Genomic DNA, 12,321 nt, shown 5'->3' with positions numbered 1-12,321 from the left:
CGGACCGTGTCTGTCCCTGATTGGCTAATCCACCTGTCAATCACGCCCACGACTCACGTCTTTGTAAAGTATTGCAGAAGTGTGTGTTCTGGATCCTCGGTTTTTGCACAAACGAACCCGACTTTTGCCTGACAACATTTTTTTTTTTTTGTTTAAAGACGGTGAAAACTGCAACACAGGCTGATGTATAATTTGAATTTGAAAGAGACGGACATGGAATATATTTGTGTGCGCACATTTTCAATTACGTAACAAAAGGATAGAAACAGCGCGGCGATACCAGCGTAAGATTTCATAACACTGAATAAATCTGAGGCCTGTGTGTTTCTCCGGTGCATCAAACCTTCCACAGAACCATCCAAACCTCGACTTTCTTTACGTCGCACATTTAAAACAACTTTAGCTGAACCAAACTGCTTCACATCTGCCACGCAGCGTTTTCAAATCCATATTTTTACCACCTCTTCTCTCGTGTAACGACTCGGGTCGCTCTCATTTGCGTGATGTTGCCGGGGAAACCAGCGCCGACTCCAGACCTGCAGATGCGGAGCGCGGTCTCACTGCTGGAGAGGACAAGTAGGGCAACGGGGGATTTTTATACTCCAGTTCACCCACTACACTGTTCAGAACTCTGCTCCAGTTTCAGGACGGGAGACGTGTCCCAGAGCCGTCGGGCGGCGTTACCCTTTGGCTGTGATGGGCCTAGCGTCAGTGCAGTCGTTGAAGAGGTTTAACGGCCCGTGCAAACGTATTAGAGCGGGCCACGATAGAGAAAAGGAGTTTGACCAGCCAAGAGCCAGAGCGGTCATTAAATTCAGAAATGGGATAACACACATGTGAATGAACCCGAAGAGGCCGTGTCCAAAAGGCACAAACACGTCCAAAACGCCGCCTTTTAACGGTTTTAAAAAGCAACTCTCACGCTAAACATTTGGTTTTACCAGTGGCAGTAAAGTGGGACGTGAAATCAAAGTGAAGAGTCGCGTAAAGAAGCTGCGAGAACAAACGTACGACAGAAACAAACTGAAGGACAAAACAAACATCAGTGTCTCTGTGAAACACATGAGCCCAATGACTGAAGTGTGACATGAGACAAAGACACGTCACACTTTAAATGTGTGTGACAGGGGCCTGTGTGTGTGACAGGGGCCTGTGTGTGTGTGACAGGGGCCTGTGTGTGTGTAACAGGGGCCTGTGTGTGTGACAGGGGCCTGTGTGTGTGTGACAGGGGCCTGTGTGTGTGTAACAGGGGCCTCCGCTTGAATGAAGCAGATTCAGGCCTTTCAGATGTGTGTTTAGATGTGTGTTATATCAGGTGTGTGTGTGTAGATGTGTGTTATATCAGATGTGTGTGTAGATATGTGTTATATCAGATGTGTGTGTAGATGTGTGTTATATCAGGTGTGTGTGTGTAGATGTGTGTTTAGATGTGTGTTATATCAGATGTGTGTGTAGATGTGTGTATAGATGTGTGATATTTCAGATGTGTGTGTAGATGTGTGTTATATCAGGTGTGTGTATAGATGTGTGATATTTCAGATGTGTGTGTAGATGTGTGTTATATCAGGTGTGTGTGTAGATGTGTGTGTAGATATGTGTTATATCAGATGTGTGTGTATAGATGTGTGATATTTCAGATGTGTGTGTAGATGTGTGTTATATCGGATGTGTGTGTAGATGTGTGTTATATCAGATGTGTGTGTAGATGTGTGTTATATCAGGTGTGTGTAGATATGTGTTATATCAGATGTGTGTGTATAGATGTGTGATATATCAGATGTGTGTGTAGATGTGTGTTATATCAGGTGTGTATAAATGTGTGATATTTCAGATGTGTGTGTAGATGTGTGTTATATCAGATGTGTGTGTAGATGTGTGTTATATCAGGTGTGTGTAGATGTGTGTTATATCAGATGTGTGTGTAGATGTGTGTTATATCAGATGTGTGTGTAGATGTGTGATATATCAGATGTGTGTGTAGATGTGTGTTATATCGGATGTGTGTGTAGATGTGTGATATATCAGATGTGTGTGTAGATGTGTGTTATATCAGGTGTGTGTAGATGTGTGTTATATCAGATGTGTGTGTAGATGTGTGATATTTCAGATGTGTGTGTAGATGTGTGTTATATCAGATGTGTGTGTATAGATGTGTGATATTTCAGATGTGTGTGTAGATGTGTGTGTAGATGTGTGTGTAGATGTGTGTTATATCAGGTGTGTGTGTGTAGATGTGTGTTATATCAGGTGTGTGTAGATGTGTGTTATATCAGATGTGTGTGTAGATGTGTGATATTTCAGATGTGTGTGTAGATGTGTGTTATATCAGATGTGTGTGTAGATGTGTGTTATATCAGATGTGTGTGTAGATGTGTGATATTTCAGATGTGTGTGTAGATGTGTGTTATATCAGATGTGTGTGTATAGATGTGTGATATTTCAGATGTGTGTGTAGATGTGTGTGTAGATGTGTGTGTAGATGTGTGTTATATCAGGTGTGTGTGTGTAGATGTGTGTTATATCAGATGTGTGTGTAGATGTGTGATATTTCAGATGTGTGTGTAGATGTGTGTTATATCAGATGTGTGTGTATAGATGTGTGATATTTCAGATGTGTGTGGGGGTGTGTGTGTAGATGTGTGTTATATCAGATGTGTGTGTAGATGTGTGTGTAGATGTGTGTTATATCAGATGTGTGTGTAGATGTGTGTTATATCAGATGTGTGTGTAGATGTGTGTTATATCAGGTGTGTGTAGATGTGTGTTATATCAGATGTGTGATATTTCAGATGTGTGTGTAGATGTGTGTGTAGATGTGTGATATTTCAGATGTGTGTGTAGATGTGTGTTATATCAGGTGTGTGTGGGGGTGTGTGTGTAGATGTGTGTTATATCAGATGTGTGTGTAGATGTGTGTGTAGATGTGTGTTATATCAGATGTGTGTGTAGATGTGTGTGTAGATGTGTGTTATATCAGGTGTGTTTGGACCCTCCAGTCTCATGTTCACACTTTACCCGGGGCTTTATTTCACTGGTGTGATCCATGTGATGTGAGTTGTGTAGCAGCTGCTGAGGACACGCCCCTCCGTGCGTAATGCTGTATGAATGCCACGCCCAGCCTGTGTCAGCTCGGCTTGGCCTCCGAAGCTGCAGCAGTAAAAACGCAAATATCCCGGTGGCTCAAAGGGCGCTGAGCCGGTGCGACTCCCGGCGAGCGTGCGCCTCCAGGCCGCGAACACGTCCCCCCCCCCAAGGCCCAGAAAGCCCCCAGAGCACAGAGACACACAGAGAGACATAGAGACATAGAGACACAGAGACACACACAGAGACACACACAGAGACACAGAGACACACACAGAGACACAGAGACACAGAGCTGCAGTGTGCACGGACACGAGCCCGAGTGCACCGTCCCAAACGTGAAGCCTTTATCTTAGGAGGTTTGGGGGTGACCCCCGCCTCTTTCTCTGCTCCACACCAGCCTCTAACGGGAGCAACGCGCTTCTGCTGCGGATGCGCATTAAATGAATAGTGCGCTGTTTTACGCGCAGAGGCCACAGAAAGATGATTTAACACAGAAATATACGTCCCCATAAACACAGCACCGGCCTGAGCCGGACGCAGGGTGAATGTAGAATAAGGATGAGCTGAGCGGAGTGAGCTACTTACAGCGCGGACCCGGAGGCTCCAGGAGAAAAGCCGCAGTCGCAGCTGGAAAATCCGAAGAGAAGCTCAGGAGGAGAAGCCCGCGCGCACAGGCCCGTGTCCGGCCCGTTCAGTCACGACCCAGTCCCCGCTCTTTGGATCCCAGTTTTCCCCGATTTCCCACTGCCACAGCCACAGCCACACTGAACCCACCCCGCGCTCCACCGCGTCTCCACCGCGTCTCCACCGCGTCAAGTGCGCGCGGAGCGACGCAGCGCTTCCGGAAGAAGTTTCACAAGAAACGCGCCGTAGAAGCGACAGAAGTGTCAAAGAAAGAAAGAAAAATGCCGAAATTGATAACATTCATAATAATAATAATAATAATAATAATAATAATAATAATAATAATAATAATAATAATAATAATGCACTAAAGTACTTTTTCCAGCCGAACTAACGCCTCAAGAGTCACACATCACTGTCTGTGAGGAGAAAAGTCATGTGCTGCAAAATGAAACAGTAGTGAAGGTTTTTTTTTGTTTTTTTTAAATGAATAATAATAAAGGTAGAAAAATTCTACAATTAATAGTCAACAGAACAAAGTATTACATAGAAATGCGTCTGAGGATTAAATGAAATGAATAAGTACATGATAATACAAAACGTTAAGAAAGAATAATGATAAATTATATAATCATATATTTACACGTCTAAGCACAATATCGGGGGTTGTCCATAACATCTAGATCATCCATCGCATTTTTAAGTTTTATAGCATCTTTTCTCCATAAAACTTATAGATGAAAAGGAAAAGGCCCAGGTTAAATGAGTCTACATCCGGGTCTTCTCGTCCATCCTGATTATTATGAGCCTGTCACTCTGCGCGCGCACACTGCACGTGCGTCATGTTGGGTCACATTAAACTTATTTTAGCGGATGAAGATTTTATCTCCACGCGGGGATCTTAATTTGAAATTCATCCCTGGATCCTCTGAGTCTGACCCCAAACTCACGAGTGCGCGGATCCATGCCTGTGCGCGTTCACGGCGCCTTGTTTCCTGTCCAGCCCAGAATCAATGTGAGTCAATAAAGAGCCAATCAGAGGAGATCTGAGTCTGTGCTGTTCTCTATCCTATATTATTGTGCTCTTCTAAATCTTCCACATTTCCAAAGGCTCGGTGAAACACATTAAAGACTCAATAGCAGCGGCTCTCGGCTCTGTGGCTCTCGGCTCTTCTGCAGACACAGCCTGCTCCCAGTTTGATTTAATGAAATCATCCAGGAAGAAAACGACCAATGAAAACAGCACAGGAAAGCCCAGGAACAGGAAGACTGGGAAGCTTTTCCCTGGCAAATGCTGCCCCCTGGCGGTGTGTACAAAAAAGAAATACTTTTAATTCAATTTTGAATAATGTTGTGGACATTTTGAATCTACACGTGTCTGTGTGAATAACATGTAGTGAATTCAATTCAATTTCAATTCATTTTATTTTTGTAATGCACAAAATCACAACAACAGTTAATATTTGACTGCCTCTCTCTGACCTCCCTCTCTCTTTCCCTTCCTATCCTGTCGCCACAGTATAAAGAGGTGGAGTAAGTGACTGTGACGTCACATTGTTCAGCTTCAGCCAAATGAAGCTCATCGAGGCTCGAGCAGGTACAGGGGCCAATTTGGAGCAACGTTCCAGATTTGGATTCAGACCATGAGTGTCATAGCAACCAAAGAGCCAATCTGGAGTGAGGCTGTTGAAGGTAACGCTGCTTTGCTTAGCAACGCTGTCAATCAAACCTGTTGTTAACGCCAGCAGGAGCGACCTCAGGGAAATAAGGCGCCTGATTTGTCTGTTATTAATGTTCATATCTTGATTTACGGACAAAATAGTGAAATAAAAACAGCAGGATCATGTCGAGCGGGTTAATACGAACATTTAAGACCAAAATGAGTCTGACAGCAGCAGGTACAGAGAGAGAGGACACAGTCGCAGTATTTAAATAAACAGTTTATGTTGTAAAAAACAGAAACTAGATTAAAACTGACTAAATGTTAGAAGTTTATCACAGAGATCAAAATAATCTCCATCAAATCAAACTCTCAAAAAAGGAAAAAACACAAAAACTAAACTAAAACACCGGCTTATTCAGAAAATATTGTGCACCTGCTTGTTTGGAGATATTATTGAAATATTCCACAGTATGGCATTTTTTTTAATTTCTGTTTTTTGTTGCTTAAAAATCCCTTGAAAAACACACATTCTTACTGTGAGGAGGTCGTCTCTCCACAGATCTGACCTGTAACTTGGTGGTGCCATATTCTTGAGTCTTGGAGGTAAGTTTAATGCCATACTGTGGAGCATTTAGTACGAGCATTTTACAGAGCATCTTGAATGGGAAAAAAAACTTTAAAAAACCAACACTTTCAATGAGGAAACATTACTGCCAAGTAAAAAACTGGCACGTGAATGTTAGTGATGGGAGGGGCCGATGGCGTAGATTGGCAGTCTCGCTTCCATCAGTCCGTCCCAGGGCAGCTGTGGCTACAATAACAACTTATCACCACCAAGTCTCAAGAGAATGAATAATGCTTGAAATTGTAAAGCGACTTTGAAAAGCACTGTATAAAACTAATGCATATTATTATTATTATTATTATTATTATTATTATTATTATTATTATTATTATTATTATTATTATTATTATTATTATTATTATTATTATTATTATTACATTGACTTTAGGGGGAGAACCATCTTTCTTATATGTGGCTGCAGTTCTGAAGTTGGACAGCAGATGGCAATGTTGTCCTACTCAATTAAATATATTATTGGCTCAGGGCAGAAAAAGATCATGGATTTAACCAACAGAAAGTTAGAAAATCAACAGTGAAAAAAACAAAAAACAACAGATTAACAACATTCACAGAAAAGAAGCAAAACAGTTGCGCTCCCCAGACCAGACAACTGTAAAAGATCAATGAATAAACTATAGGTGAACTACAGATGAACTACAGGTGAACTACAGATGAACTACAGGTGAACTACAGATGAACTACAGGTGAACTACAGATGAACTACAGGTGAACTTCAGATGAATTACATATGAATTACAGACGAACTACAGGCAAACGAGGTGAACTACATGTGAATAAGGGATGAACTACAGGTGAACTGAAGGGGAACTAAAAATGAACTCCAGATGAAATACAGGTGAACTAATGATTAATTACAGATGAACTACAGATGAACCACATGTGAATTACAGATTAACTACAGGTGAACTACCTATTAACTACAGGTGCACAACAGATGAAATACATGTGAACTACAGAAGAACTACAAGAGAACTACAGGTGAACTACAGGAGAACAAGTGAACTACAGATGAATTACAGGTGAACTACAGGAGAATTACAGTTAAACTACAGGTCAACTACGGGAGAAGTACAGGTGAACAACAGGTGAACTATAGATTAAATACAGGTGAACTACCTCTTAAGTACGGGTGAACAACAGATGAACTACATGTGAACTACAGATGAATTACAGGTGAATTACAGGTGAACTAGTGTGAATGCTTTTGACTGGAAAAGTAGGAGTAAACAAACGTTAGTGTGTTACCATAGTTACCATTCTTCCCCCAACATAGATGATCATAAGTCAGTTTATCTAAAACTGTGTTTTTTTTCTGCTCCAAACTGATCTCACCATGAGCTCATTCAAAGAGGAGCATTTTAAGCCTGGTCTTAAATGTAGAGACTCTTCTCTTTACATTGGACGGAGCTGATTCCATAACACAGGAGTTTGGTAAGTGAAAGCTCTCCCTTCTATTGTGCCTTTAGACCAGGGGTGTCCAAACGTTTTTCATGAAGGGCCGCATATAAAATCACAGACAAAGCCGAGGGCCGACTGAGGGCCATAGACTGGTCGCCAATACAGTGAATACTTCAAATGTGTGTTATTATTACAAGTTAGACTGAACCGCTAGACCTTTATTCATGCTTACATCCTCAATGAGACACATTAAATATTTGATAAGGGCTTGTTAAAGCTGATTTTCAGAAATATACAGTAAAAAGTACTGTTTAAAGAAATACAGGCTAATTCACCTGGAAGCTTGAGGGCCAAGAAAAATTGGTCTGAGGGCCGCATTTGGCCCCCGGGCCGCAGTTTGGACATGCCTGCTTTAGACTCTCTAGAACCACCAATAGTCCAGCATTTTGAGAGCGGAGTGCTCTGTTTGGATGATATGGTGCTGTAGCATGATGCAGATACAATGGGGCCATGCCCTTTATGACTTTATGGATCAGGAGAAGAACTTTGAGTTTAATTCTAAACTCGACAGAAGCCAGGCACTCCAGCACTGGGGTGATGTGCTCTCTTCACTCACTGCCTCACTGCTGCATTCTGAACTAGCTGAAAGTTTTTTTTATAGAATATTTAAGGCATGCCTCTAGTAAGGAGTTAAAGTAATTTAGCCTTGATGTAACAAATGCATGCAGATTGTTTGTCAGCATCACTTTTAGACAAGATTTTCCTGATTTAGCAATAATCCACTGGTGGAAGAAGGCTGTTCTACGGGCTTGGTGTATATGTGCTGTGAATGAGAGCTCTTGTTCAAATACGGTTCCTTACAGTAGAGCTGGAGGCTGCACTGACACTGTCCAGAGTAAGTCTCTGGTCTCATAGGCCTTTGGGGCCTGGAACAATGACCTCTGTATTTTCGGGTTACGAAGCAGATAGTTGAAGTTTTTATGTCCTTCACACAGGCACTACGTCTGTCTGCTCCATCAGTCTGATCTGGGTTCATCAGCTGCATGTAATCAGCATAGCAGTCGAAGTTAATGCCATGTTTTCTGATAACATGACCTAACAGCAACATATATAGTGTGAACAAGATTGGACCAAGTACAGAACCCAGTGGCACACCATAGGCTACCATAGAACACGGTGAGGAGCTCTGATTTACATCAACAAACTGGTACCTATCACATAAGTAGAATTTAAACCAGCTAAAGGCTGCTCCTCTGACGCCTCTGTCACATTCTAACATCTGCAGTAGAATGTAGTGGATTTTGTTGTTAAAAAAACTAAGAGAGTCATTGCAGCTGAGAGTAGCAGGGGATGAGGGTTCAGTTGCTCTGTGGCAGTTTATCTGCCTGTCAGAAATCTGCTGTCGTTTTGTTTACTTCTATTAAATCTGAATAATATCTGGTGTGGGCCTTCCACAGAGCCTTCTTTTAGGTCAATAGGCAGATTTTCCATGCCTTTAAAGATTGCTCATTGTGGGAGTGGAACCATGGCCTAATTTTCTGACCTTTTGTGTGAGCGACAGTTCATTGTACCATGGGAAGGGAGGTCTGGGCCTAACAGCCTTCTATTTTGAGGAAGCTGCAGTATCAAAAGTGGTTTTCAGGGAGTGCATAGATCTATGAACAAACTGATCACTGATAGTTGGACTAAAGTTGTTTTCAGCAGGGTCACATGATGGGGTCACATGATGGGGTCCATTGACAGGGTCACATGATGGGGTCACATGTCATCTCTCTAAAAATTGGTTCAATTATTTCTTTCAACTTTAAAATAGATTTTCAGATATTGTTCTTTTCATTCTAGTTTTATTCTGTGGAGCAGGATAATCTTTAAAGATAAAATGAAAGGTAATTCAAAAAGGTTCTGATAATATGGGATTTTGAGGGAGGACCTTTAGGTCACTGACCTCTACACCATGTTAGAGCAAGACCCAGGGTGCGTTGATCACTGTGGGTTGGTTTGTTCACATTCTGGGTAAAACTAATGCCATCTAGTGGCGTACTGAAGGCATTACCAAGGCAGTCACTGCTATTGTCATTGTGTGTGTTAAAATGTCCAACTATCACAATCCTTTTCCATGCTAACACTAAACTTGATATAAAGTTAATCAAAAACTCGGAACAGGCACCAAGAGGTCGGTAGATTATTATAAATAAAACTGTTGTTGATTGCTCCAATTTGGACAAGTGATTGACAGAAAGAGACTTTCAAATGAGTTAAATGTTTTGTTAGATTTAGGAATAAGGAGTAAACTGGAGTGTGAAATGAGGTGGTTGTATTTTCAGACTCCACCATCTAAGTGGCTAGGGGGCGCTACTGTATCAAGGTATGAGGAAAACATTATTTATTTATTTATTTATTTGAAGGACAGTGTGCAGATGCATTAAAAAGATGGCTGCACCAGATTTAGCAAAATTCTAATTTCCATCTGTAGTCCTTTGTCACAAACATTAAAAACAATTTACATATGAAAAGTGCAATACAAAAGATAATGTACAAATGTGCAAAATTTTCTATACATAGTGCAAACTACAAGTTATTAAAGTGCAGGACATAAACAACAAATATCAGAATAAATACAGTGTAGTCGCTATCAGATGATACCCACGAGGGCAGCATCTGATAGCGCTGTACCTTATTGGTATTGTGAATGTAAACAAGACAGTAATATGACACGAGAGGCCTGAGAAACCAGAGGTGGGGATTTGCAAGTCGTGACTTTGACTTGAGTCAGACTTGACTCATTATTTCGAGGACTTGAGACTTGACTTGATAAAATCATATATATATATATATATATATATATATATATATATATATATATATATATATATATATATATATATATATATAAGCTGGACCATGCACCTCTCACTTCGCTGTGTTACTTCATTCAGATGTGACAATACGTGAAATGCTGTGATTGTCAAATGTCTTACAGTGTTGAGAATTTGATTACAAGCTCCTTTGTTTAAATGCATCTTTCTGTTCAGCAACTGGTGAAAACAGAGGGAACTACATAGACCAAGATCCTTTGCTCCATTTCAGTGCAGACTACATAATGTCTTTGGATTATAACAGTATTCACACTAGGGTCTTGTCAAGGTATTTAAAAAGGAAAAAGTAGTATATCTAAAATTGTGTTATGATCTCCAAAATATCACGATAAAAAACATATTTGGATATTGTTACATCTTCATTTGATACCATGACTTTTTAAAGTTGTACAATTCAGTATAAAAATCATAGAAGTAGCAAAAATACTGTTTGGTTCCAAGACTTGAGGCTCAAAGCAGAGGACTTGGACTTGACTTGGACTTGAAAGGACTTGGACTTGACTTGGACTTGTGGGCCACTGACTCGGGACCCAACTTGTACTTGATTGTCATTGACTTGGAACTTGACTCGGACTTGAGGTCAAAAACTTGAGACTTTACTTGAGACTTACAGAAACAACGACTGTGAGAAACTGTAGTCTGAAAAGTCTGATGATGTAGACATTAAATGAAGCTGCAAGATGTGAAGTGCAAGGACAAACGGGTTAAAACAGTTTAAAGAAGTTTGCTAAACATGAGTGAACACACCTGCATGTGTTTACACCGAAGCTTGTACTGTTTTCTTCACACCTCTTGATGAACTTGTCCCGTTGAGATTAGTCATCCGCTAACAACAAACATCTGCCATTGACAACAGTGATCCTTCAGAGAGCAGTTATCCTCAGGTGAAGTTTACATCATGCACTCAGAAATACTTCTACAAACTGGCACTTCAACGGCACTTCAGATAAGTAAAGTAAAATCAAAACAACAAGAACAATTCAAGGATTTATTGTCATTGTCACAAGTATAAGCCTGTCACGAGGCCATGACATTTAGAGGTGTGATATATCGCTGAAGTAAATATAGACAAAAAACTCTAATACTGAGCCAAATGAAAAAAATAATTGTCCACAAAATATTGTAAATGTACAATATTGTAAAAAAAAAATTGAACTGCAACACTTTCTGACAAACTGTGATCAATTTGATAAATATGATTCTATCCATTTTATTGTGCGTGAGGAGAAGTTAAACTTGGTCAGTTTGGTCAATAATACTTTATGGTTTACAGTATCAGAAGCTTTTTTCAGGTCAAGAAACACAGCACCAACCACACCACATCCAGTAAATCTTTGAGATTTTCAATTAAAAAACAATTATCCGTCTCATGATTATTTTACATGGTTGCAAAACGTTATGTGCATCGGCTCTGTCTCGGACTGATTTGATATCTAAATTATAGTGTGCGTCCCTTAGATGTAAGTATTCTGTGGTTTGTGTAGCTTTAGAGTTTTTGAGTATAACTTTCTATTTTTATAAACGCTAGCCTCGCGACTAGACTGGCCTCCTATCGGTCATTTTGTTAACTTCTTCATATTCACAGTATGTAAATAACCACGTGGTCACTTGTGTAACCACCATTCTGATTTATAATTAATATATTGTTTGTAGTTGTTTATTCTTTCTCTTGTAGATAACTACACACACACACACACACACACACACACACACACTCACATATACACGCCCACACCCCAAGTAAGGACATTAAAGGAACATTCTACCCATACCTGCCTGTGGACTCCCTCATTCTTCAGTCTCACCTGAACATACTTCATTGCTGTCCTGACCAGACACCCTGCGCATTCACAACAAGACACAGAGGTAGATACAACAGTATAACGTGTGGATGAGCTGTTTGTTGTAGCATCAATGCAGAGTCCAGTTCACAGATATGGCAGGTGTCATCAACAACATGAAGTTGAAATAAACACAACAGATTATCATAACCACTTTGGTGAAGCTTCATCAATTCTTATATAGTTCCA

At 40.6% G+C, this 12,321-nt stretch overlaps 1 protein-coding gene across 5 annotated transcripts in view; it reads right to left on the bottom strand.

Moving 5' to 3' along the window:
- Positions 1-3,884, bottom strand: part of raph1a (Ras association (RalGDS/AF-6) and pleckstrin homology domains 1a) — an 85,700-nt gene extending 81,816 nt beyond the window's left edge. For 4 of the 5 annotated variants that reach the window (XM_055230582.1, XM_055230584.1, XM_055230585.1 and 1 more), the window contains exon 1: positions 3,670-3,851. The gene's annotated coding sequence lies outside the window, so the exon portion shown is untranslated. Of the gene's footprint in view, positions 1-3,669 lie in introns of all 5 variants that reach the window. The other variant, XM_033986782.2, reaches the window with a different exon arrangement.
- Positions 3,885-12,321: the final 8,437 nt, after the last annotated feature.

The sequence above is a fragment of the Periophthalmus magnuspinnatus genome, chromosome 21 (genome assembly GCF_009829125.3).
Source record: "Periophthalmus magnuspinnatus isolate fPerMag1 chromosome 21, fPerMag1.2.pri, whole genome shotgun sequence".
NCBI classification, from domain to species: Eukaryota; Metazoa; Chordata; class Actinopteri; order Gobiiformes; family Gobiidae; genus Periophthalmus; species Periophthalmus magnuspinnatus.
This window is presented reverse-complemented; position numbering and strand designations above follow the sequence as displayed.